General features: G+C 40.4%; 1 protein-coding gene and 1 pseudogene across 1 annotated transcript in view; one reads left to right on the top strand and one right to left on the bottom strand.

Annotated features, from left to right (window-relative positions):
- Gabrg3 (gamma-aminobutyric acid type A receptor subunit gamma3) overlaps positions 1 to 26,652 on the top strand; it is a 598,293-nt gene that overhangs the window by 168,995 nt on the left and 402,646 nt on the right. The gene's annotated exons all lie outside the window — the stretch shown is intronic.
- On the bottom strand, positions 22,583 to 23,012 carry LOC129676981 (ubiquitin-conjugating enzyme E2 D3-like; annotated as a pseudogene).

Below are 26,652 nucleotides of genomic sequence, written 5' to 3'. Positions count from 1 at the left end.
AGGTAACACTGGAGGGACTGAGCAGCTTTTATTTACATATTTAGGCATACTTACTAAAGAAAAAGAGACCAGATAGAGGCTAGTGCAGGGGAGGAATTAAAGTGACGGGGAATGATTTTATTATTATATTATTATATTTTAATTTAAAATTCACATAAGAAAAAGAAAATAGGTGAATCAAGATTATTCATTTGAGTGAGGTTTAAAAAAAAAAAAATCAAGAGTTTCCAAGCGCTGTGATTGTGCTTCCTCTAACTAAAAGTAAGTATATTCTCTTTTTCTAGATATAAACTGATTTAACTAATATAGTGAAAAATAGCACAGACATAAAAAATAATTTTGTAACTTTTGAAATTAAGGTGATATTGTTGCTGCAGTAGCTTCTTGTGACCTGAATAGAAGTTTTCATGAGTTTGTAAATCTTTCATTTTGCTTGATTGCTCTTCAGCACCATAATAATTATGCCAGGTTCGGCTGCCAGCTCAAAATATAGTATAACACATATGTAGCCTCTGCATGCCTTTGGGGCTGAACCTATGGAAAGACCTCTAAGTCTGCAATGTATCCTTGCAAATGGATGTTTTTTTATGTGGGTTTTTAGTTTTATTCTGAAACCTTCAGTGTAGGCATCTGAACTTCAAAGCATTTTTCCTTTGGTTGTGGTGAAGAGAATGTGATTTCTCTTCAATATTACTAACTTCTATAGCAATTAAAGTCATTTTGTATGCCACCTTTATTGGGGTTCTTGCTGTCCTCCTCAGCAAACTCCAGTTTCTATATCTTTCTTCTCTACATTTCCCACTGCAAACTTGGAAAAGGCTTCAGCAGCAACCATACCACTATCTGGATATTGCTGTATCTTGAGATTTATCTCCACCAAATGCCTTAGTTTGTGAGTTTGAGTTAAGCCTCATTCAGATTTTTAGGACAAGGCATAATGTAGTCAGATATTTTATTACGGTGAGGCATGAAAGCACACAGCTAGAAGATGTCCTTCATCATGGTTTCCAAATGCACAAGTGCAGCGATGAAGTGAGTGTGGTCCTGGCACAGCCAGGAATGGAACAAAGCCGAGCTTCCTGAATAGACTCTGGAATTTATAGCTGATGGACCTTCCATGAGGGCTCTGGACAGTCCAATACAGAAAAGGATCATGTGACTTCTTTTGACCAGTCGTGTCTGCCTCATATCCCAAAAAGGATTCTTTTAACACGTCTTAGAGCCTACCCTAGCCCAACTGTTCTCCTATACTGCTCTGTGATCTTGGGAAAATTATTGCTCTTTCATTCTCAGATTTCTTCTGTGTAAAATGAATGTGATCATTTTCTTACAAAAATTGTCTGACATGGTGGTGCCTGTCTTTAATCTCAGTACTCTGGAGCATCCTGTAAGTTTAAGGCCAGCTAGTGCTATGTAATAATACCCGGTTTCATAAAAACAAAGCATTATCTGATAGCATTAGACACTCAATAATTGCTCCACCTGGAGGAGATCCAAATGAGGTGACCATTACTCAGGAGATTTCAGGAGTAGGGAACAAGGAAAGATTTCCATTCTTCCTCTCCTTACTTTTGTGTAGCATTTTGTCTAACTACAAAAGTAGCATATTTAAAAATTAGAGGAAATAGGAACTTAAAGCATTATATTACATTTATCAATTGGTTTGTGTATATGTGTGAAATAGAGAGTGAGGGTGAGAGAGAAAGAGAATGTGCATGAATATGTACATGCCACTCACGTGCCACTGTGTGTGTGTGTGTGTGTGTGTGTGTGTGTAAGTGTGAAAGAGAAACAGAGACAGAGAGAAGACAATATGCAGGAATAGGTTCTTTTCATCCACTCTGTGGGTCCTGGGGATAAAAATCAGGTCCTCAGGCCTGGAAACAGGTACCTTTGCTCACTGAGGCATCTCGACAGCCCAGCCCCCTTTCAAATGACAGTGTCAAAAAACTTCTGGCTATGGGTATGAAAATAGGTATTTATAATTTGAATTTTATTGTGCATGTGTAAATTTGAACATTTTAAAACTAACAAATGCTGCTTTAAATTTGAAAAAAATGCATTTGCATTGTAAAACAATATTAACTTAATCTACATTTTAAACAGTGCATTCCATAGATAATAGGTATCAACATGCTTTAAAAAACAACTATGTTTCCTGTTGAGATACACTCACTCTCCTTTCAAATATTTGCAACTTTAGTAATAAGTCCTAAAACATTAAAAGAAAAGGAGGCTGATCCAGGCCAAAATGGGATATGGTTTTGGTTCTAATCTCTGCCACTTCCCTGGCAACCCTCCTTTACTCCCAAGGGACCACTTTTGAGTCACATGCTCAGTTTGCAGCCAACTCCCAGCAGGTTCTCTGCTGACAGAGTAGAGTGAGGGACTGGTGACTAATTTTCTCATAGAGTTCATTCCTCTCAGAGTTCAGACTGTAGTAGCACCTTGTGGGGTATATTTGAAAGGGGCATGGGGTATATTTGAAGACAGGATGGGCCAAAATGGATCAGAAACCCAGCAGCAGTTCTCCCTGGGTATCATATATTATTAAGAAATCTCCCATTTTGGAAATAAATCTGATACTTTCTCAGAAAATTGGGAATAGCTCTAACTCAAGACCCAGCTATACCACACCTAGGCATATATACCTGAAAGATGCTCAACCATACAACAAGGACACTTGCTCAACTATGTTCATAGTAGCTTTATTAGTAATAGCCAGAAACTGGAAACTACCCAGATATCCCTCAACTAAAGAATGGATAAATAAACTGTAGTACATTTATGTAATGGAATACTATCAAGACCCAGAAAGACACATATGGTATGTACTCACTATAAACAGATATTAGACCTATAGTACAGGATAACCATACTGCAATCCACAGACTCAAAAATGCTAAATAACAAGGAGCTCCCAAAGGATGATGCTTAAATTTCACTCAGAAGGGGAACTAAAATAGACAGAATTGGTTAAAGAGAGGAAACCAGGTAGGAGAGGGAGCATAGAGAGAAAGGAGGGTGGTGGTGAAACTTGGTGTGAGTGGGAGTGAGAGGACAAAGAGCCTACAGAGAGAAAAACTATGAATGGGGCATCTCTATGACAAGCTGGAGGATAGAGACAGGATAGGCTTCTAGGAGGATATGGGCATGACACGACCTGAGGCACCTCATAGCAGGGCTCATGGAGACTGAAGAGGACATCCTCTAAGTAGACACAACTCCTAGTGGAGGGAGGGGAACACCAACCACGCTCAAAAAATAATAATAACCCACTCACAAAAACCTGAAATTTATCCTGCCTACAAGATGTGCAGGGATAAAGATAGAACAGAGATTGAGGCAATGTCCAACTAATGCCTGGCCCAACCTGAGACACACCCCAAAGGAGAGAGCCAACCCACCAACCCCTGACACTATTAATGATATTCTGATGTGCTCATAGACTGGAGCCTAGCACATCTATCCCGAGAGGCTCCACCAAGCAGTGGATCAAAACAGATGTGGAAACTCACAACCAAACATTGGGCAAAGCATAGGGAGTCAGAGGGGGAAGGATAGAAGGACCTGGAGGTGACAAGAGCTCCACAAGAAAACCAATAGAGCCAACTAACCAGGGCCCAGAGGGGCTTGTGGAGACTCAAGCACCAACCAAGGTCCAAGCGTAGACTGGACCTAAGCCCCCTACACAGATATAGTAGATGGGCAGCTAGGGCTTCATGTGGGTTCCCTAGTAAGAGGAGTGGGGCCTGATATGGATTGTGTTGCCTGATTTTATTACTCCCCCCTGGCAGTGCTTCCTTTCCAAGCCTCAAGGGAAGAGGATGAGCTCAGTCCTGATTCAACATGATAAAATGGGGTGGGTGGGTAGCAGTGAGGCTCTCCTTTTCTGAGACCTCAAAATAAAACTAGACACACTAAACCGCTTAGAAGAAAAAGTGAGGAAGAGCCTAGAACTCATTGACACATGAGACAACTTCCTGAACAGAACACCAACAGCACAGGCTCTAAGAGCAACAATCAATAAATGGAACCTCATGAAACTGAAAAGCTTCTGTAAAGCAAAGGACACTATTGTCAGAACAAAACAACTACCTACAGGTTGGGAAAGAATCTTCATCAAACCTGTATCTGACAGAGGACTAATATCCAGTATATATAAAGAACTAAAGAAGTTAAACAGCAACAAATCAAGTAATCCAATTAAAAAATGGAGTACATAGCTAAACAGAGAATTTTCAATAGAGGAATATCGAATGGCAGAGAAACACTTAAAAGTTCAACATCTTTAGTCATAAGGGAAATGCAAATCAAAACGATCCTAATATTTCACCTTATACCCATCAGAATGGCTAAAATCAAAAACTCAAGTGACAACACATGCTGGAGAGGTTGTGGAGAAAGGGGAACCCTTCTCCACTGCTGGTGGGAATGTAAACTTGTACAATCACTCTGGAAATCAATCTGGCGCTTTCTCAGACAACTAGGAATAGTGCTTCCTCAAGATCCAGCCATACCACTCCTAGGCATATACCCAAAAGAGGCTCAAGTACACAATAAGGACATTTGCTCAACAGTGTTTGTAGCAGCCTTATTTGTAATAGCCAGAAGCTGGAAACAGCCCAGATGCCCCTCAGTGGAGAAATGGATACAGAAATTGTGGTACATCTATACAATGGAATATTAAACAATATAAAAAAATATGTAAAAAATATAAAAAAGCAATAAAAAACAAGGAAATCATGAAATTTGCAGGTAAATGGTGGGATCTGGAAAAGATCATCCTGAGTGAGCTATCCCAGAAGCAGAAAGACACACATGGTATATACTCACTCATATAGACATATAATATATGATAAACATACTAAAATCTGTACACCTAAAGAAACTAATCAAGAGGGAGGACTCTTGCTAAAATGTTCAATTCCTATCCAGAAAGGCAAAGAGGATGGACCTCAGAGGAAGGAGAAAAGAGGGAACAAGTCAGGAGCCTGATATAGAGGACCTCTGAAAGGCTCTGCCCTGCAGACTATCAATGCAGATGCTGAGACTAATGGGCAACCTTTGGGCAGAGTGCAGGGAATCTTAGGAAAGCAGTGGGAAACAGTAAGATCTGGAGAGGACAGGAACTCCACAAGGAGAGCAACAGAACCAAAAATCTGAGCACAGGGGTCTTTCCTGATACTCCAACCAAGGACTATGCATGGAGATAACCTAAGACTGCTGCACAGATGTAGCCCATGGCAGTTCAGTATCCAAGTGGGTTCCATTGTAATAGGAACAGGGACTGTCTCTGACATGAACTGATTGGCCTGCTCTTTAATTACCTCCCCCTGAGGGGGAAGCAGCATTACCAGGCCACAGAAGAAGACAATGCAACCACTCCTGATGAGACCTAATTGACTAGGATCAGAAGGAAGGAAAAGAAGACCTCCCCTATCAGTGGACTTGGGGAGGGGCATGCATGCAGAGGGTGGAGGAAGGGAGGGATTGGGATGGGAGGAGGGAGGGAACCACAGGGTGGATACAAAGTGAATAAAGTAAAGTGTAATTAATAAAGAATTTAAAAAAATAAATTAAAAAAAACATAAAAAAATAATTAAAAAAAAGAAAAGAAAAATAGGGGAAGAATGGAGGAAGAGGGAGGGAGTGTGTGACAGGAGGAGAGGAGGGAGGAGGCTATGATTGGGGTGTGAAGTGAATAAATAAATTAATTTAAAATTAAAATAAATCTTAAATAACATTTTACAGTCAAATTGATTTTTCTACATATTTGAGATATATTTTATTTAAATATAATTTATATAATATGTGGTAGTGAAAAATAATGCAGAAAATTACATGCATGCTGTCATATACCTATAATTCTAGCCTTTGGGAAGATGAGGCAGGTGGATTTGAGCTTGTGGCCTGCCTTGTGTAAAACCTTCCCAATGGAAGGGAAGTCAGATTAGCAGGGAGAAGAATGGATATTCCGAGATTTCCTGTACTTGTTAGTCAACTTCTCTAGCCTGACATCTTGCAGAAGTGAAGCACGGTATCCATGTTGAGAAGATACAAAGGCTTATACCACCACAGCACTCATCCATTCCCCTGCGAATGCACATCTGCCTGTGTAACTCCTGCTGGGCACTAATTTGTCTTTCATTTGTGCCATTCTAGTTATACAGAAGCTGCCACATTGAATGCCGATCTCTGAAGATAGCAGAGGTTGCTATGTGATGACTGTCCCTGCCATTTCTAGCTGTGAGGATGGAAACTGAGACTATGCCTCAAGCTATACTGAGGCGCCAAGCAACAAGAATCATCTCAAAATATATTGACAATCCTGACTTCTGAGTTTCAGTCAGTACCATGCTTGGGCATTAAACAGGTAGATTAGAACTGGATCCTGATTTTCTCATTACTACAGCATGACTCTGACTGCACTGGGCTGCTCTATTTTTGTTGCTATGATGAATTGCCAGAGTCAGGCTAACTTTACAAAGAAAAGAAGTTTGTTTAGCTCAGCCTTTGGGAGCTTGGAGTGTCCAAATTGCATGGTATGGGCTCTGGCTGTGTCCTAATGGCAGACAGGAGAGAATGTTCACGGAAAGCCAGAGAGAGCTTGGTGGGCAAAGCCCAGCTTGGTGATAACTCACTCTTATGGGAACTGCCAGAGACTCTGTTGCCTTCCTTGGACAGCACCCCAAATGCCTAAAGACCTTCTTGCTAGGGTCTCGAAGACTGAAACCTTGATGTCAACTGGAGACCAAATTGTTACCATTTGGAGGAATCAATTGATATAAAAGAAATTTGAAGTGATAGAATTGGTGTTATAAAGGACTTGACACTATATTTGCCTCAAATATAACTTTAAGTCACACTAATAGAATTTCACTTTGGGAACAATGTCCCCAGAACAGCTCAAAGATACATAGTCTGCTAACCATATCTGTTAGAAATAAGTGAAATTTAGGATTCTGGGATGTAAATGTTTACTGGATTGACCATCCAGTAGATCCCACTCCCAAAACAAAGGATAGCTCAAGGTAGGCAGCACAGACATTATTAATTCCCTGTACTCTTATCAGTAAAGACATACCAGGGCAAGATGACCCTGGGTAACAACTATTCAAACAAGAACAACACTGGTGTGCAATATGCAGTACCTTGTTGTGTAAAAACTCTGGTCTGCCTCAACAGCCAGACTTACAGTGTTCTTTCTGTCTCTGTTTAAATTATTCCAAGTGAAAGTTAACTGAGGCCAGGACCCAAGTGAGATTTAAAGGATGATAGTGTCTTTGGAATGCATAAGCCTAAGGTGAGTTAGTAAAATCTTCTGTTAGCAGTCAGAGTCCAGCGTTGTTCTGGTGTTAGCCCTGGCAGTGAGGCTCTTCAGTAAAGAGCTTGTTCTTTATCTGTAAGTGTACAGAGTGATCTATCAGTAGGTTGTGATATTTCTATCACAAAACCACACCCAAGACATAGTCCTGGCTGATTTGTTGTTTTACATTTCTACTTTTCAAACTACAGACTGGGGCTACTCTTACCTACTTTAAGTAGTAACATTTTGAACATAGGCTCGTTCCTATAGCAGATGTGTGTGCTCTCATCTGTGCAGTTACTGCTATAGTGAAACGCCACAACATGTAAAGCAGGATTTGTAAGAATAAATACAGAATCAGCATTTCTCGCACTTGAGTGCCTTCTTGTATAGTCTGTATCCTAACACTAGAACTGAGCTGAATTTTATGCTAAAAAATTAGACAAAAGAACAAATTGTTTATTTTTACAACTTTAATACCAAATAAATGGCATTGTTTTTAGATAGAAAAGAAAAAGGGGAAAAATATCCCCTCCTTTTGTTTTTCTGATAAACCATGACATTTGGTGAGTACTTTTTTTTTTTAAGATAAAAAAAATTTCTAGCCAGTTTTTCATAAAGAAATACCACTTTATACTGACTTAGGCAGAGAAAACTATTTATTTCAGTCTTTTATTGGCAGGCATGTCCTCATAACCCACTTATTCTTTTTCCACACACTTCACCGAGATGCTTTGTTTCTTGGAGTCAAAAGCAATGTCAGTCCCGCAGTCACGTGGGTTTCTCTCTAAGCTTCCTATGCTGTTTAGAACATTTACCAAGGACTTTGACTTTCCTTTCTTCTCAATACCTTTATTTCTCTTTTCCTGTTCCATCTTTTACATTTTAAAATGTTCTGTTCATTAAAGAAATGCAAATTGTATAGCTTGAGGAATAAAATAACCTTTAAAACCTTTGAGAATCCCTGGCTGCACCAGGACACCAGGACGTACCTGCTGTCCGTTATTGGGAAATCCCCTTGCTTCCAGATGAAGTCCTTATTAGCCCAGTATACTCATTGGGTTGTATTATATGTCTTTCCCTAGTCTCTCTGATCTTTGTCATAAAGGAAAAGTTTTATCTTCCTGGTGTTCTGTCACCGTATGCTTCTGTGTTTCAACTACAGGCAGTGCCTGTTTCCTCTTATTTGTCTTAGACCTACTTAAACTTCCTGTGAAGTCAGGTCTCCTGATTGGGGAAGTTTGTATTATTTATTTGTGATATTCTTCCATGTTATTTTTTATATCATTTCTGCATTTGTTTTTGCACTAGTTTTTGAGAAATTATTTCAAAAATTTCTTTGAGCCGTGAGACCTTTTAGAAATTTCTAGGTTATTTTTCATTCTTTGAATCTTCCTTTTGTAAAAAACAGAGGATTGCCTCCTGGTTCACTGTTGCTTCTGTTTACTTCGATGTTTCTGACTTCTCTAAGATTCACTTTTCATGATAGTGCATTTCCCATTAAGGTATAGACAGGAAACTTCATTTGGCCTCACACTTAAGTGCAGTCTGGTAGTTTGGGGGACCCCTGCTTGCTAGGATTCCTAGGTGTTTTACTTCGAGTTGGCAAAGATGAACAGGGTGGGCTTGGCTTGTGTCTCTGTTTTTGCTCTGTGGAAAGTCGCAGAGCTGCATGTAGCACTACTAGTCAATGAGGGAAAGCAGCCGATGCTTCTGTAGGTCATGAGCAGCCCTGGGCCATGGCCTCCTGTCATCAGCTGTGTGCTTAGGATTCTAACTTTTCCTTTCCTGTGGACTCATGTGAGTCGCTGCCCAACGATCCATGGAATCTTCAATTCCTTCCCAGCCCTCTGTTTTGCCTCTGACTCCTCACTGTTTGTGGTTGTCACATTCTTAAACGATTTCATGGGTTCTAGAAGAAAGTATGGGGCCTGGAGACTATTTCATGGAGCCTGTTTGCATCTGAACTCCCATCTTTTGTATGTTTTCCTTACACCTAGTTCCTTAACTTTCAGAATGTTCTCTCATTTTAAAATATTTTTATTGATTATTTGGGAATTTCACACAATTGCGCTCACTTCCCAGTCCTTTCAGGTACAACCCCCCTTACTTGTGACCTCTTTCCCCCAAAACAAGGCAAAACAAACATCAACAAGAGAGAAAGAAAGAGATAGATAGAGAGAGAGAGAGAGAGAGAGAGAGAGAAGAAAAACATTCCCCATCAAGAAGTACTGCAAAAGGCAAGATGGTTTGAGGGGTCCCTTGTCCATGCCCTAAAAGTCTGAGAACCTGAGTTCAATTACTGGAACACATATAAATGTGGAAAGAGAGATGCAACCTCAGAAAGTTGTCTTCTTACCTCCCCATATATGCTGAGACATATGTCACCCTCTACAATAATAATAGTAGTAAAATCATAACATTTTAAAAGGAAAAGAAATTCAATTTGTCAGTTTATTTTTCTATGCATAGTGCCCTAGGTGTCTTATTTAAGAGAACTCTGTTTATGTCACGGCTAGGTAGATTTTTTTTTATTCTTAAAATTTGAATATGGGATATTCATATCTTTATTATAGGTAAATTAACTTACTTGTGGTATCAGGTAAGCTTCTAGCTTTATTTTTCTCTTATACCTGTCTCTAGTTGCCATAGACATTGAAATGCATGTTAAAAGGGTCAAAGACCATTTTGAATTTTAATGCATGGGAGAACAGCAGTGTTTTTTCCAGCAAGCAGAGAACACAGCCGGAACTCAGTTGCTGTTGATTTGTGCTGACCACGTGTCAACTGGGCTTCTTGAGAGAAACAAGATAATGATATTCCTTATAAACATATGGCTGGGGATAAGCTGTATTCAGGCAGTTATTGTGATTATGAAAGTTGGCATATACAAGGTTCTAGCCCCAGGATCAAAAACAACAAAAAACAAACAAACAAACAAAACAAAAAACAAAGAAAGGAAGAAGAAAAGACAAAGAAAAATTGGTGGGAAAATTATGCACTTGTCGCTCCCAATAACATTTTCTAAAACTGGGTACAGCTCCTGATAAACGAGACTACAAGACTGGATGTTTGGGCAATGCTCAGAAGTTAAAAAGAATGGTACTACCTGGCATATGAAGGAATTTTCCGGAAGAGAACCCAACAAGGAAAGCGGCAGGCTGGGTAGTAGAGCTCTGATGACCAGTGAGGATCTAAGCCTGATGTCAGCACTCTGTCCCCTCATGTACCTGAGAACAGTGGGAAGCAGGTTACAGCAGTTTGCTGAAGCTACACGAAGACAATGGAGTGCGAACAATCCTACATTAAGACTTCCTAGGGAGGGTCTGTTGAATGAAGCCTTCCTCATTCTGCCACCATCCACTGTGGAGTTATGGTTCCCAAAGAGGTGCTGGGCCAGTGGGGTAAAGAGACCTATTAACAAAATCCTTTTGACCTTGAAGGTATCTTTTGAAGTGGCTGTTCCCAACAACGAATTGGTATCCAATGAAGGAAGTGCACTAAGTGCAAAAATGGTTGCCCAGCATTTTCTGTAATAGGATTGGAGGAAAAAACAGCACTCCATGAGTGATGTTTTGTTTCCCTTGGGTTGGGCCTAACAAATAAGCAAGAGATTTAGTAGGCTTGTGATTCCAGTAGCTTGAGACCTGTGAGGTACCCTTGACTATATTATAATAGGGAAGCAAAGCAGAAAAGAAAAGAAATCATGTGCAGAAGGAGCATACATGCAAGCAAAGGAACAAGATTCCAGGTAGAGGCAGGGCTGGGCTGGCCTCATTCTCTTTCGTAACAACCTGTTCTTGCAGTAACTCATTCACTCCTGTTAGAGTTAACCTGTCACTCCACACAGAATTAATGAATGTGTGAAAGTCAAGACAGTGATTTAATTACCTTCCCAGACTTCACTACCTCTTTGAGGGGCTGGCATGGGAATCTCTAGGTAATGAACCATGGAGACCTGGAAGCAAGTTAGCAGAGAATAGACTGGTTGTTTTTTTAGCTTATGTTAAACATTTGTTAATGCTTGTGTGGTCTTGAGCAGAAGGGTGTACAGGGGAGTCCAGGACGAGTAAGGAAGAGCAGAAAAACGGTTGGGCACATAACCATGTAGGAAAATGCCACTGCTTTCAGAAGTTATTCTGTCAATATGAGGGATTGGAGATGCTGCTGTGTCTAAGATGACAAGTTCCAAACAATCACACAGAGGACATGGTTCTTTCACCCGACTTGGGGTGCTCCTGTTCTAGAGCCTAGATTTATAGATAGAAGCTCTTATCTCACCTTATCTTATCTCCAAGTTCCCCTCCAGCATCAGTGTCCCCAAATGACTTCTCACTCTCATTACCATCCAGATATGTTGACACTCTCCTGCCAACCCCAGGCTCAGGGGAATTCTGAAACCTAGGCTTTACTATGCTTATGGTCATCGCCTTTAGAGTCCCCCCTTTGAATCTCTAAGTAAAATACAGACTCCTAGCTTGGCAACCACATCTGGCTCCTGTTCTCCATTTCTCACTTCTCTGTTACTGTCCATTCAGTTACAAGGAGAATTTCAGGTTTTCAGATATCTTGAGTTTCCAAGTGATGTCCTCGCCGGCCAAGTTTTGCTTTCCTTTCTGTATTAGTAAGTCTTACCACCTATTTGAAGTAAGCAGCACTGGTGGCCAGGACTCTGGGGTTCTCCTCTGTGTGGAAAGGCTGGCCACATCATCATGCTGCTCCCCAACTCTGCTCAGTATAACCTTATGAATGGACAGTCCTTTTATCCAGTTTTCAGATAGACAGTAATAGGTATCAGAGCCCTCTGTACCCATATTCCCAAGAAACTTTTGTTACATTGCACTTGGAAGAACTCAAACTTTTTGACCTCAGTATTCCAAACTTATTTCCTTTAATTTTTATATGTTGAAATGTTAAAAAAATGTAAAAAAGATAGTATATACACCTATCTACCTATGACCTGTATCAACTAATAATTAACTTCTAACAGATTTGTATTTGCCTTCACTGTAAACATACACACACCTACCTTCTACTCCTAAAAATGTAAATATTAAAATATGAGGCTCCTGAGCATTTCATGTGTATCTCCTAAGAGAACAGTATCCTCCTACCTATTTATAACTCCAATAACTCAATGTTAATATTTTATATCTTACATACAGTCTAAAATTGTCAGTTGCATCATAAATGTCTTTCACAGCTATATTTACTTGATTTAAGAATCTGAGAACACACCTTGGCATTTTGATTTGCTATGCTTCATTTGTGCTTTTTAAAATAATTTTATTTCTTGTTGACAATTTTATACACATACATTTATGCTTAGATTTTTCACTAAACCAACTTTATTTAGGGTTCTTAAATACCTTTATCTTCCTTCCAACCCTTAGGTAGGGGATTAGTAGGGAAAGGGCTGTAGTACTCCTTTATCTACTTGCTGCTGATTAGGGTCAATGGGTCTTTAGGGGATGACCAAACTCAGTTGTCAGGATACCAGCAGACCAGTCCACAGGCCAACACCAAGTAACATCATGAATCAGCACAATTCAGAAGATTGGGACAAGTCAGCAAAAGCCGCAAGAGTCAGTTGGATTTCCCCTAGAAGTCCTCTGTTACATTTCTCTCTGTGAAGTCAAGTGTCAAAGCATGAAGACCAGCACAGTGATGTTGATGCAAAAAGTGATGTCTCACTGTCCATGGACTTCTATATATCTTCTGTCCTCAGAGTCCACCCACAGATGTTCTCAGCTGGTCAAAGTCATGTCCATCATATGAAAGCTTATAGCAAAACATCACGTGCCCTCTTCCAAGACAACTTTTAGCAAAACATCAATGACTCAACTGAGTCATCAAAGAAACCAGAAACTTCCTCTTTACCTGTATAATTATTTTCATCAATTTTACTCCATGATTCATTGTATTATCCCCCTTTTATTCTGGAAGCTTTGCCTTTCCAAAATGTCTCTCTTCTACTTTTATGTTTTGTTTTCTTATGACTCACTGACTTTAATTAGGGTTGTTTGTATGGACATAGGTATGGTATTATTTTCTGGTCAACTTAGCTGTGGCTATACCACTAAAGAAAAGTGACCCCTTCATTAAGCAGCCTAACAACAGGGTGAGGCCTGATGAGCACTGCCAATATCCATGCTGGAATGTTCATGGCTCAACCTTGTGCCGTCTTGTGCCGGTGAGTATATTGCTCTGAGTTCATCATTTTCATACAGCTCTTAACCATCTTCCAGCTCTCCTCCTCTCCTTTTGCTCTTTGTTTCCGGGGGGGGGGGGGGTGTTGCAGACATGCTAATTAGTGCTGAATATTTGAGAAATGCTTGTTTTCAGCATTTTCACCACTTATGAGGGTCTGTATTAAGTGCTGCCTATACAAAAACCTCTCGAACATGGTTGAGAACAATACTAATGGATGGGTGTAAATATTAGAAAGCAGTTTAACAACATGCTCTTCTGGTAAAACAATAGCAGCCATTCCCTAGGCCTATTCCCTAGACCCTCCCCAGTCATGAACTTTTGACTATGTTTCAGGCATGAATTTTTTGTCGAGCATACCTCAAATCAGTCAGAAACTGGTTGGTTATGTCTAAAACTTTCATGCCATTATTGCATCAGTGGGTTCATTTTGCCTGACAGCTAGAGCCAACCACAATGTAAGCCTATTGATGACTTCTCTCCCTGACTAGCTTGTACAGCACTTTCTATACAACAAAAGCTGGCCAGCAGGGAAGATACTTTTAGCTCAGTACTAGTCTGATATCTCTCTGTCCTGCAGCTGAAGTGTGATATTTTCAGCAATAACATCCTTCCATCTGGTTCTGGTGGGCAAACAAAAGTAATAGGAATAGTCTCTATAATTTTGGAGAACCGTGGAACTTCATAGCCAGCAACTCATACATAAGAATGTCATACATGGCACTGGGATTTTTGTTTAACAACCCATGGCTTCCAAGGACAACATTATCCACATATGCAGGCTATTTAAAATTATTAATTAAATTAAAAATGCTCTAATATTCTTTAAAAATGATATTATGAAACAAAAGGTTTCCAAAGGCTTCTCATTTATCCTTAGTTGGGGTTCACTGTCCTAATCTTTTCCATTCCTGTGTCCTACCCCTCACTTTCTCCGTAATTTTTAATCAAGGTTCTTTACAGCTGTGTTGTATATATCAGGTATTTATATTTTGAAGATTCCAGGCCAGGAATTGCATAGAATGGATGATCTCTCGTTCTATTATATTGGACTTTCCATTGTGATTAGTTTTACACTGGGCACTCTTTTGTCAATAATACATCATGGGTAACAAAATTTTAGGTTTATTGCTAAACATCAGGTGATATGCTTACTGCTGCTATGAATGAGAGGAACAGTCATAAGATCCTTTTAATATGGAAATAACAGTAACAAACATATTTTCTTGTGAATGGAGAATGATGTCTCTCATACCAGAGGAAGAGGCTAGGAATGCAGATCAGAAGCAGATTAACAATCTGAGATCACAACTTCTTGCAAAGTACTCCCACATGTCTTTTTCAAGACATTCAGGATGATAACAATGATAAAGGTATTTATAAATATTTTTACTAGCAAAACTTGGGGGAAAATACGATTTATGATTTGGGTACAAAAACCAGTGCAGACTGAGATTCAGGGCCATTTGCTTTTTCCTAGATGAAGCACAGTCCCATGTAACTGATGGCATGTATGTCCATTGCCATGTATATTGGGGCTGGAGGTCCCTGTAAGCTCTGGAATGTGGTCTTCCTACTCTCACTCCAGGGTTCTTTTTGTGACACTGCTGCCTACTGGGAGACTTAAACATTCTTAACTCATATCTCCTCATGTATCCATGTGCCATCCCAAGAGTTAGATTTTGTAATGCTTTTCTGCCCTTAAAACTCTTTGGACATTTGAAGACAGTACCATGTTCTTGGGAAATTTTCTTCTCAGTTTGAATATTCAGAGCTTATCCAGACAGAACCCCCCCACCACCACCCAGTAACTTGTGCTTTCCCCTGGCTTTGTGAATTTTGGTTTTTCCTTCATCCCTTAGTCTCTGTTATTCTCTCAATGGTCGAAGTATCAATGTATACCCAGGCACATGCAAACCAAGATGGTTTGGTTATTTTAAGGAACTCCCAGGTTAGTCAGGGAATATTAGACAAGCAAAGGATGCTATGAGCTGACATTACTAATGTCCAGGACATTTATCACACCTGCCACAATCCAGATGGCTACTAGCTCCAAAGGGGAGAGAGACAGGCTCAGTGTTGTCTTATTCCAGGGAGCATTAAGCAGGGCATATATCCACAATGCATATGGGGGGGGGCAGGTAAGAAGACAAGGTAGAGCTTTATAGGGTACTGAGGAATAGAAGGAAAGGAAGGCAGAGAACTTTACCCAGGTCTCCCTGAGCCTCTCTCAGTAGTTCTGATTATGTCCTTAGGCAATAGCACACTTCCAGAATAAGGTTGGCATCATAAATAATAGCAAAAATAACCTCTCCCTTTAGAAGGATGCTCCAGGGATATGAGGTTCCTATGTGTCCATGATACCAAGGTCTGTTTTCTAATATTCACATACTATAGAGGAACAAATTGAAATCTCTTTTTATCTTTATTTACCATATTTTTTTTCTTTTCTTTAAGATTTTAAAAAACTTAGCCAGGCATGGGGGGCATGCTTGCAATCCCAGTACTCAGGGAGGCAGAGACAAGTGGATCTCTGTGAGTTCAAGGCGAGCCTGGTCTACAAAGCAAATCTACGACAGCCAAGGCTACACAGAGAAACCCTGTCTTGAAAAACCCAAAACGAAAACAACCAAACAAAAAAACTTTGTTTTGCTGTGTGCACTGTTTTTGGGGGGTGGGGGTGGGGAGAGACATGGACAAATGTCTACTCAGCCCAGATCGATGACAGACTAAAGTTTGATTATCAATGATGTACACCTTGGTGAGCCAAGGAAGTTCATTGTGGTTATTTACGAGAATGTGGATGAGGAGTTACTTTCAGGAGTAGAAATTACTCAAAGACAAGTACATCACTAAAGCCTACCCCAACATGGATGATAGCTCACAAATGCTAGGAGCCTGGAACCCACACCACACTTGCAAGCAGCTTATAGGTTGGAGAGTGTCCTTTGCCCTTTTCAGGTAGTTGGTCTGAGCCTGTTTCAGGCAGCTCAACTTGTTTCTTTTAGGCAGTTTGGTAATCTCTTATTTGGGGCATTGGTTTTCCTCTTCTTGGCAGATTAGCTCATTTGAGAGGTTTTTTTTTTTATTTGTTTTGTTTGGTGAGTGTGTGTGTGTGTTTGTTTGTGTGTGTGTTTATTTTGTTTTGTTTTTATTTCTTTTGACTGTTTTTCTAAGAGCAACTCTCAACACTGTATTTACCAATCCAGACTCCTTGGGCCTTTGTTCTGTTTCAGGAACTTCCTGAAGGTATTTTGAATTGTTTAGTTTTTATCTCAAGGCTGTTCCGCAAGTTGGAGAATTTTACCTCTCCTTAGAAGATCTTGGTGTTTCATCTCTTTGTAAACATCCTGTCCTTAGAAGCCTAAAATGGCTCCCCCAAGGGGGGAAAAACGTTTTAATCTGGGAGGAAATTGCTGCACAAGTGTAGTGTATGCATTTTGTTTGTGTGTTTGTGCACATAAGTGTAAGAGGCCATAGAGGCCTGAAAAAGACATTTATGTCTCCCGGTACTGGAGTTACAAGTGGTTGTGTAAACCAGACTTGGGAACTGGGAGTCAAACTCCAGTCCTCTAGAACAGAAGCACAAAGCTTTAACTGATGAGCCATTTATAGAGCCCTAATGTTTTTCTCAGCATCTCTAATAAGGTTTCACTCTCTTTGGGGGAGCTTTGGAGTCATTAGCATAAAGGGCAATGTCAATTTTGTTACTCTCCCCTGGTATGGCTATTTCTGGACCTTGGAGTACAGGATATTATCTTGCAGGAAGTATTATCATCCTCTTCTCTAAGTGAACACACATTTGGGGGCATTTTGTCAGATGATGCCTCTAGCCCCTTGGGTTGAAACTCACTCTCTACAGCCCACCTGTGGCACCGACCACTAGGACCATGCCTATGATGTCTAACACCCTGTGTGACACAGGGGGTGGAATGGCAAAGCAATCAGCTCCTGCTGCTTCCTGGGAATGAAGAGACTCTGCACAGCATTAGAAATAACTGATCCAATTCGATTTCAGTTTATTCGGTTCAGCAAAGCAGTCCCTTATGCTATAGGTGCATGACTCCAGTAAAGCACTGGTCAGTAAATGGACATTCCTTCAAACCTGAAACCATATACCATGTCATCCAAGCACTTTCCAAGTGCAATGGAGCCTCATTCTTCCTGGGTTTAACTCAACCTGTTCAGGGTGATTTATACGAATTTTGATCAGCTTGTCTTTCTTTCGCCTTCTCTTCCCCATCCTTTTCCCTCTTCTTTCTTCTGTCTTTTCCCTTCCTCCTTCCTTTCTTTGTTTTCCCTTCCTGGTTCCCCCTGTACATCATTCCATACATGGAAAGCTCATCTGCAGTGCAAATGCTAAAATCAGCAATTAGCTGTTCTGGCTGGGCTCTGCTTAACATCTAGCCTAATACAGCCTATCTGAAGCTGCACACATATCTTAGGATGAGAGGTGATCCGTAGAAGGAAACACAGAAGTATTGTTCTCCAAAGGTGAAGCAAGTATGTGTGTGTCTGTGTTTTTTTTTGTTGTTTGTTTGTTTGTTTGTTTTGTGTGTGTGTGTGTGTAGTCAATGTAAAAGACTCTTTTCTTACTTTTTAATCTTCATAAAAATAATTGATCACCAGGTATGGTGGCACATGCGTTTAATCCCAGCACTCAGGAAGGCACAGGATCACTGTGAGACCAAGGCCATCCTAGTCTACAAAAGGATCATTCATAGCAAAAACAAAAACAGTGTGATATCACTTATAAAATGGATAAGAGTGAAGGAACAATAAAGGGAAATTATAAGTGTTGAATGTAAGTTTCTTAAAAGAAAGTCTATAAATGATATACTACACATTTTGACACATTAAAACATATATACCAGGTAAGAATGTGTCACATGCCTGTAATCCTAGCACTAGGGAGCTGAAGCAGGAAGATCTTGAGCTCCACATCTGCCTGGGCTCCTAGAGAGACCCTGACTCAAATCAAAATAAAACCAAGACATACATCCTCTCAGAAAGATAAGTGAGGCATTCCCTAGGGTATCACTAAAAATAATACAGCGATGTTACTGAAAGTCCGTATGTAAGATATAATAGGACACTAGAAAAATACTTTATCATAAAGAATATCAAGAAGAATGCAAAGACAGATAGAACTGTGGAAAACAAGAGGGAAAGCAGACATGTCACTTATAGCCTCGGCAAGGGTGGGGCAGAAGCTGCGATACATCAGTTCACCCTCAGGTTTTCAGGGCAGATATTCTCCCCTAGTACAGTGGAAGCTTGATGGTGGAAGCATGCGAGTGAGTCGAGGAGAGAAAGTGAAAGACTCGTGCAAGAAACATGATCTCATTTGTGTTCTGTTAGCAGTTTTCCTTGGTCGTCCTAAGTAACTGTTTGAAATGGGAAAACTGATGTAAAAATATGCCAATTGCCACTATATTATTTATGTGTCCCCAAATAGATTCTGAATCTCTCGTCTCAAGCAGTTTTGAAAATATATAATTGCTACTTTCAAGTCTGCCCCTTCTAGATTGGGCTGTGTGCCTGCTCCAAGCTGACTCAGCCTGGTCGTCAGGTGTTGGAGCACAAGCACTGGGCTGCTGGGTAGGCTGTGTGGTGTGTGACAAGGGCCACGGTCTCAAACCTCGTGCTTGTGGGTTACTGATCTGCAGGACACTAAGTTGGCTTAATGTAAAGGTCAGGTTGTCATATTTTTTTGAAAAAAATGCAGACAAATTTTTGTAAGACTGAAAAAAACCTCAGAGTTTCATATTTATACCCCCAAATCCATAAACAAACTATACCTTGAGATATTTGCTTTCAGTCTCAGATGATGAAATTTTCTATTGACTGTGTCTAGTATTAAATGAAAGTCTTTCTTTTTCCCCCCATCTATGACATAAGAGATAATGAAGTGCTGTTGCTCACAGATGGTCTAACCAAGTTAAGCTATGACAGTTGTGTACATGTATTGTATCGGTGTGTAATATGTGCATGTAGAAAAAAATATACCAGCAGTTAGGAAATAATTAAAAGAACAACATGCTTCCCTCTTGCTAGGTGGCCTGGCACCAGTTTTCCTGTGTCTATTAAGTGTATGTATGTTCTTGTGTGTTGGGTCACCTAAAATCTTGATTTCTGTCAGGGAAAGCACTATTGCTCCTGTCTACTGATGAAATGTGAATATGAAGGTCTCAGCTTACAAGCCAGTCAAAGAATAAGTGTGCTTTGGCAGATCAAGCCTGAAGTGTAACTTGTAGGGTCATGAGTTCTGGTTTGGAGTAATCAGAGTTACAGGGAAATGGCACTTAGCTTTGGTCTTGGACCTGAGCTGCCTTTTGAAATACCAGGAAATTCCTTAGTTCTCAGCTTATGGGTGTACTTATCAGTAGGGTTTTTCTGGGAATTGTCAGGACTACTTTCCACATTGATTGTCACAACCTTCTCCTCCTTTGAAACTCATACCACAGGGCCCTTTGATTCACTTTGATTATTTATCTCTGTACCAGCTACCTTTTAAAGTTCTGTGTTCATAATATCTGACTAAAACAAGTTAACAGTGATTTGTTTCAGCTTTTAGTTTCGGAGCATTTCAGTTCATAAAAGCTGTCACTTGAGCAGTTCAGTCCATGGCATTGGGGTACGCGGAGGGGAAAGTCTTGTCACATTAGAGCAGGAAGTAGAGAGGGAAGCCACAACTAGGGGCTAGGTTGTAACTGTCAAAGGCCTGACCTTAGTGACCTACTTCCACCTCCTAAGAACTTTTCTCTCTCTCCCTCTCTCTCTCTAAGTTTTTTTTTTTCGAGACAGGGTTTCTCTGTGTAGCCTTGGGCTGTCCTGGGCTTGCTTTGTAGACCAGGCTGGCTCAACCTCTACCTCTCTGAGTGCTGGGATTCCAGGTGTGTACCACTGCTCCCTGCTCTTCTCTCTGAGGTTTCTTGAACTTGTCTGTGAGCCACTGCATTCTCAGAAAGTCTTCCCCCAATGACCTCTGAGCTCTGGCTATATCTAACTAGATTTCAGTGTATAGAAATGCATCTGTGACATCAAACCTGACTACAAGAAAGCCTGTCTGAGTCCTTGCCATTTGGGCTACTGGTGACTATATTTCTCATTAAGTGGATAATTTTGCCCTACTCACTACTAAATGGGCATCTTCTGACCTCTCTGGGATCCAGGGACATAGATTGTGCTGCAAAACCTTGGATATACAGAAGACACAGTAGGCAGGGCCATGTGCTACATTGCCTACCGTGTTCTTAGGCTATCGAGTCTAGGGATGCTGAGCTCTTCATGGGCCGATCCTCAGTACTGTAGAATGTCAGTCCCCGCACCACTGAGCAGCCTGAATCGCATTCCTCCATCTGTGTGTGCCCCTCCAGAATTGCTCCCTTCTGCTCACAAAGTGCACTCCGGGATTAGGAGGGCAACACCTCATCAAACATCTAGACTCATCTCTTATGACAGTGCATCAAAATGTCATCATTTAGCAGTTCTAAAGTTGACATGGCAGGGCTTCCTCCTTGCTGTATCATAACCACATATTTAATATCAAAATGTTCTGGAGGTGATCCTGCTTATTGATTCATGGAAGTGTTGTATGCATTTAGGGTCCCAGTCGTGCTCGACATGAAACTTCCTGCATTCTAACAGGGCAAGAACACTAGGAGAGTCACTCCAACTCCATGGTCAGTGATTAGAAAGGGGTCGCTGTTTATATGTAGTTAATTATGAATATGTATATTTGGGGGGACATTTCTCTTACAATAACAGTTTAAAGACAGCTTTATAATTGAACGATAAAGTACAACACTAGAGAGCATAGTATTATGGAAACCATGGTCCATTTACCCAGTTCAACATTTATGATTTCTTCAAACTATTTTTTTTATTATTTTAAGTAACAAAATATTTCAGTGAAATTCATACTTATCATTTTGCCACCACATACTTAGAGTTTCTTGTTAAAATAATGGACTTTTAAAACCTAGCAATATGATTATACATCATAAACAAAGTTAGCAGCCGTCCCCTGGCATCATGGTGTGTTGAGTTGTATGGTGGTATTATTGTGTATTGCCGATTTCATGCCTTTTGCAGCTCCATGTGACTTATGAGTGGCCTAGATTGTTGGTCATTGACTTTTTCAAAGCCTGTCTTCTTCTTCTTCTTCTTCTTCTTCTTCTTCTTCTTCTTCTTCTTCTTTTGGTTTATGTAACTTTATTGAAGAAAAATAAATCAATTACTAGGAGAGCTATTAGTTGATCACTCACACATTGTCATCTCGCATCATTTATTCAGTGCTATGTTAAACAGTATTGGAAGATAGATTAACTAATAGTTCCAATCCCCTTAACAATTTAAATGAAAATTACAAAATGTTTTAAGACCCTATTCTGGAATTCAAAGGGTGTTTGACTTCCATTTTCCATTCTCTGTAGGACAAGAACAGGTCATTCCTTTATTGACATGCATAAAATACATCACTTTTTCTGTTCTGCTGATGCTATGATTCAAAACCAATTCTCTAGCCACATTAGATATGAGCGTAAAGTATATCGTGTGACCTCAAATCTCTAACAGTAGAAGGTTTAAACAAGAATGGATGCTGCTAGAGCAATGCTGCTTCCTTTGATGTGACAGCTGAGCATCCACCTCCCTCCCCTTCAGATGCTTCTTCAGAGCATCTTTAGAGCATCACTTTAGAGCAGTGAGGATTTGTTTAGTCTCATAGCCAAATTAGAATGAAGACATTGGCCACATAATGTGGCCATGTCTTAAACTGAAGCATGAACCGCATGCTTCAGTTTAAAAAAAAAATCTGAATCTTGGGAAACTGTTCTCATGTAACTACTTTACAGTTTCTAAAAGCAGTTATTGTCCAAAGCTGGAAGAACTTAAGTCTTCTCAGATGAGCATGTGAATGAATGGAGAGAGGTAAACAGAAAATAAAATTTAAAAAGATGAGGTCTGATAGTGGAGCAGCCAGATAAGAAAATAAAAAAGGAACAGTAAGTTAAAGTTTATCCCAGCTATAATGCAGGTTATTCTGACTTCAAGGTAGCATCACATGGCACACTTCTGAGTCCATTCCTGAGATATTCTGTTGTACTTTTCATCCGTGCAATCTCTGGCACTGGGGGGTCATCTGGGTTTGGATCACAAAGCAGTGAACAAATGGATAAAAGAACTTTAAAAATAGTTAAGGCAGAAGACCACCGTGATCTTAGAATATCAAGACAAATGTTGCCATTACTGTAACTATTTAGATGATAAATTCTTGTTGTAAAGGCAACCTTAGGTGGTTTGAAGGGATAGTTTGTAGGAAAACGAATTGTCAAAAAAACACTATATCACCTTCATATGGGCTGTCATTAGATCTCAGAATTGTGGCTTGCCAAGGAGACATGTCCTCTCCAACTGGACCTGGAGAACGATGTGCTGGAGGGTCATGGGCCAAATCACTAAGTTCCTTATTAATCCGTTTCAGTGCCATATCCTGTGCTTTTCGCCGGGCTCCTCGCTATCTTGAAGTGAACTCCAAAGGTCTGGCCAAAACTCTTCATTGTCTTGGCAGCGTGGAAGGATTGACTCTTTTTCTCACACAGGCTCTGCCAAACACTGGTGCAGAGGGCCAGAGCCTCCCTTGAGCTGCAGCCTCCTCCCGACGTGGCAGCTGGTGACTCCTTGCCCTCCGGGGCTCATGGCACAGCACAGCAGCTGTGTTCTTTTTGATTGCCATGTTACCTGCCTTTCACATGTAGTATTATCAGTTGTTTCAAGGCTACTCTTTTTGGTCAGTCTGAGCTCTTGTGTTAGCAGTGAGACTAGTGTGCAGGAAAAGGACCGTAGATACTAACATTTTCCCTTTCATTGGTATCCTGGATATCTCTGATGTTGAGTCTACCCTCGCCCCAAGTTAGAAATGTATGAGTCCTTGTGGATCTAATTCCCTTGAATGAGCTAAGATCCTCGTTCTTTGTGACCCTGCTTTGAGGAAATACTCCTGTCTGCTAAGTCTAATTTTCACAGATTGTTTTGGTCCTCAGATTTCACCACTTATCTCAGGATCCCTGTACACTTCTTTCCCAAACCCTGGAATTGGTCAGTTCTTTCAGGAATTCTTCCCGTTCAGTGGAAACAAATGACCCAGTGTCCATGTCCAGTCTACTACTTTCTCAGATGCCTCTGACTGTTCTGTCTCTCATGTATACGATAGAAACCTTCCTCCCAACTATACCATGGAGTGGCCATGCCATCCGGGTATATATACATCAGTTTTGTTCCTTTTCGATTCGTTGTTACCTAGGCAGAATTATGTCTTTCCTGATAAAAGCACAAAGGACTTAGTAGAAGGCCAGGACTTACTAGTGGTTGTGACACTATGCTGGCCCTTTAGCTGCCTGTTAGGGGTATGTCTTTGTTATAGGAATGTAATCAAACAGTTGGTCTCTCCTGGTGAATAAGCGTTGACATCATAGCATACTAAATTTCTCTTATCTATAATAGGCCCAGTTATCTCTGGGGTTATTTCAAGGCAGTGCTTCTTGTGTGATGTGATGCCTTCTAAGTAAATACATTAACAATTTTTTTATAACATCAATTCTGCTGCATCACTAGAAGTGGGCCCTGAAATAAGCTGGCTAAAATTTCTTGAACTCTGTTCAGAGCTGTCAAATGCATCATGTGTAAAGCAATCACAGTATCAAGGCTGTCCTCCAGCCCTCTGGCTGTCTACCCATAGTATGGATGTCATGGGTCTCAGCATCTTAGAATTCCCTGCAGTTGTCATTCCCACTGTGAGTAGACTTGTTGCTATGTGCTTGAAGCTCTGCCTCTAATTGTGCTGTAAAGTAGGCAAGGACTTCTTTAGGAAGATTGACATTGCCAGGTACGTGGTAGTCTGAGTGCTTCAGTGTTCCCTTGCCTTTTCAATACACTGGTGCCCAGAAGTGCCCTCCATAGGCTCATTAGCTACATAGCTGCTCAGAACACTCTGGTAATGTGTAGTACCGTGATTCGTTAATGTCTGTTTACAGATGTTATGTGTGGTTTTTTCATTAACCTGGTTCATCTGCTTGATTTTGAATAAGAATTTGAGGAAATCCAGGAAGAATCCAGTGACTGATTCTACTTCCCAGTTAGTGTTTTTTAATTAAAATTAATGTATGTTTAGATGTGTGTTTGACATTAGCTTGTAGTAAAATCATCACCAGCCTTTGCCCAAAACAGTCAAACAAAGCTGAGAGCAGAGAGCACAGTGAAGAGCCACCAGGGAGCCTCCTAAAGAAGGAAGCTTTCTCTGCCTTCCCTTTACAGTGCATTCTGACCTTTGTTCTAAGAATATCTCAGCTGTTGCTTTTAACATTTCTAGTTCACCTTTAGCTGTTAGTGTCTGGCAAAAAAGAATTATTGTCTCTTGCTCTAAGCAGCCTCAGAGCTTCCCCAGCAGTGCCAAGGCAGTTTGTCTAAGGCAAAGGCTATAGGGTAATAAAAGGCCTAGAGGGACTGCTGGTTACAGCTATACACAGACACAGCAGCATTTCAAGGTTTTGCTTCTGGACCTTCTTGTATAGGGACACAGGTAAGCCTCAAAACATCACAAGAAAAATGTGTATGTTTTGATGCAAATACGACTGCTAATCATAATTTCTATTTATTTATTTTGTCACTTTAAGGTACCACACAAGCATTACTATGCTAATCTATATAAGGGGTTGTTCAAGTAAAGAGCTAGCAGGAGGAACTACTCAGCGCTTTGTCTGGCTCTATGCTGAGAATTCTACTGCTTGCTATGTTTGTACCACTGGGAACATCTGTGTACAATGGCTATTTGAGTGGCCATCGGCCTGAGCTGTGTGAACTCAAGAATGCTATTAACTCATTTTATGAACTAGTGTCTCCAGAATAGCTTGGCATTGTCCAAGACCTTGCTCCTTAAGACAAGGGAATAAGCCAAGGCCCTTGTGCTCAGGGTGGCCAGCAGACTGTGCCCTTTGGTAGCTATGGTATATGATATGAGGAACAAAGTGTAGAGAAAGGGAGCCCTATACTAAGATTAATTTAGCTGTGGCTTTGGACTTTATACCTCATCTGTACTGATAGACAATGTCTATTAATGAACAAGACTCACCAGGGGAGGTAACTAGAAAGGGGCTCTCAGACCACCTCAGCTTGTTGTCCAGAGGTGTGGGTCTATCTTTCTCTTGCCCTGGCCAAACCCTATTGAAAGTAATTATTTCTATAGGCAGGTGTGGGTATTTTCAAAGAAAGTCAAAGAATTGCTGGATCATAGGAATACACTGGAGGCTTTCTCCAGCATCATGTCAACAATCGACAACAATCTATTGCACTGTTTATAAAGAAGCAGAGAATGTGAAGACCATGAACAGAAAAAAAAAAAACAAAACACTGAAGAGGTGGAGATGCTACTGACCTGATTTGCTCGCCCTACTTTGTGCACAGTGTTGGATTGTCACATGTTACACCATAAATATGCATAATTGTTAGGGCTCAAAAAGAAAAAGATAATAAGCATCTAGAGTTGCTGCTAGCAAGAATAATCATTCTATAAATGCTGCTGTTGTAATTTCTAAAAGTTCAATGTGGGGACAGTAGCTGTAGTAGGGGAGTATGCACTGGAGATGGAAACAGGAAACATTAGGATTAACACATGAAAGAAGACAGTTGGCAGAGAAAAGCTGGGAGCCCTTCCCCATCTGGGCTTTGTTGTAACATCACAGCGTACTGACAATAGCCTTCAGTAGTCCATACTCAAACAGGAAATGACTGTGTTGTGTAAGTGCCTTAAAAAGTGCTATGTACCCCATGGCCCACTGATTTAGGGGAGTCTTTTCTACTTCCAGTAGCCCATTCCTATTTTCAGGCATCTGTTCCCTTTTTTTAACAAATGATCTGTTTCTATTTTTAACTATTGTTCAGTTGTTAGTCTGTAGACACAAGAGTCTGGAATGGAATGCCACCTGTACTCATGTTCTTGTCTCCATACTAAACATGCTTTTCTTGTTTTTGTTCTTGTTTTTGTTCTTGTTTTTGTTCTTCTTCTTCTTCTTCTTCTTCTTCTTCTTCTTCTTCTTCTTCTTCTTCTTCTTCTTCTTCTTCTTCTTCTTCTTCTT

This window comes from Psammomys obesus, unplaced genomic scaffold, assembly GCF_907164565.1.
Source record: "Psammomys obesus unplaced genomic scaffold, mPsaObe1.curated_primary_1811, whole genome shotgun sequence".
In the NCBI taxonomy this organism is placed as follows: domain Eukaryota; kingdom Metazoa; phylum Chordata; class Mammalia; order Rodentia; family Muridae; genus Psammomys; species Psammomys obesus.
This window is presented reverse-complemented; position numbering and strand designations above follow the sequence as displayed.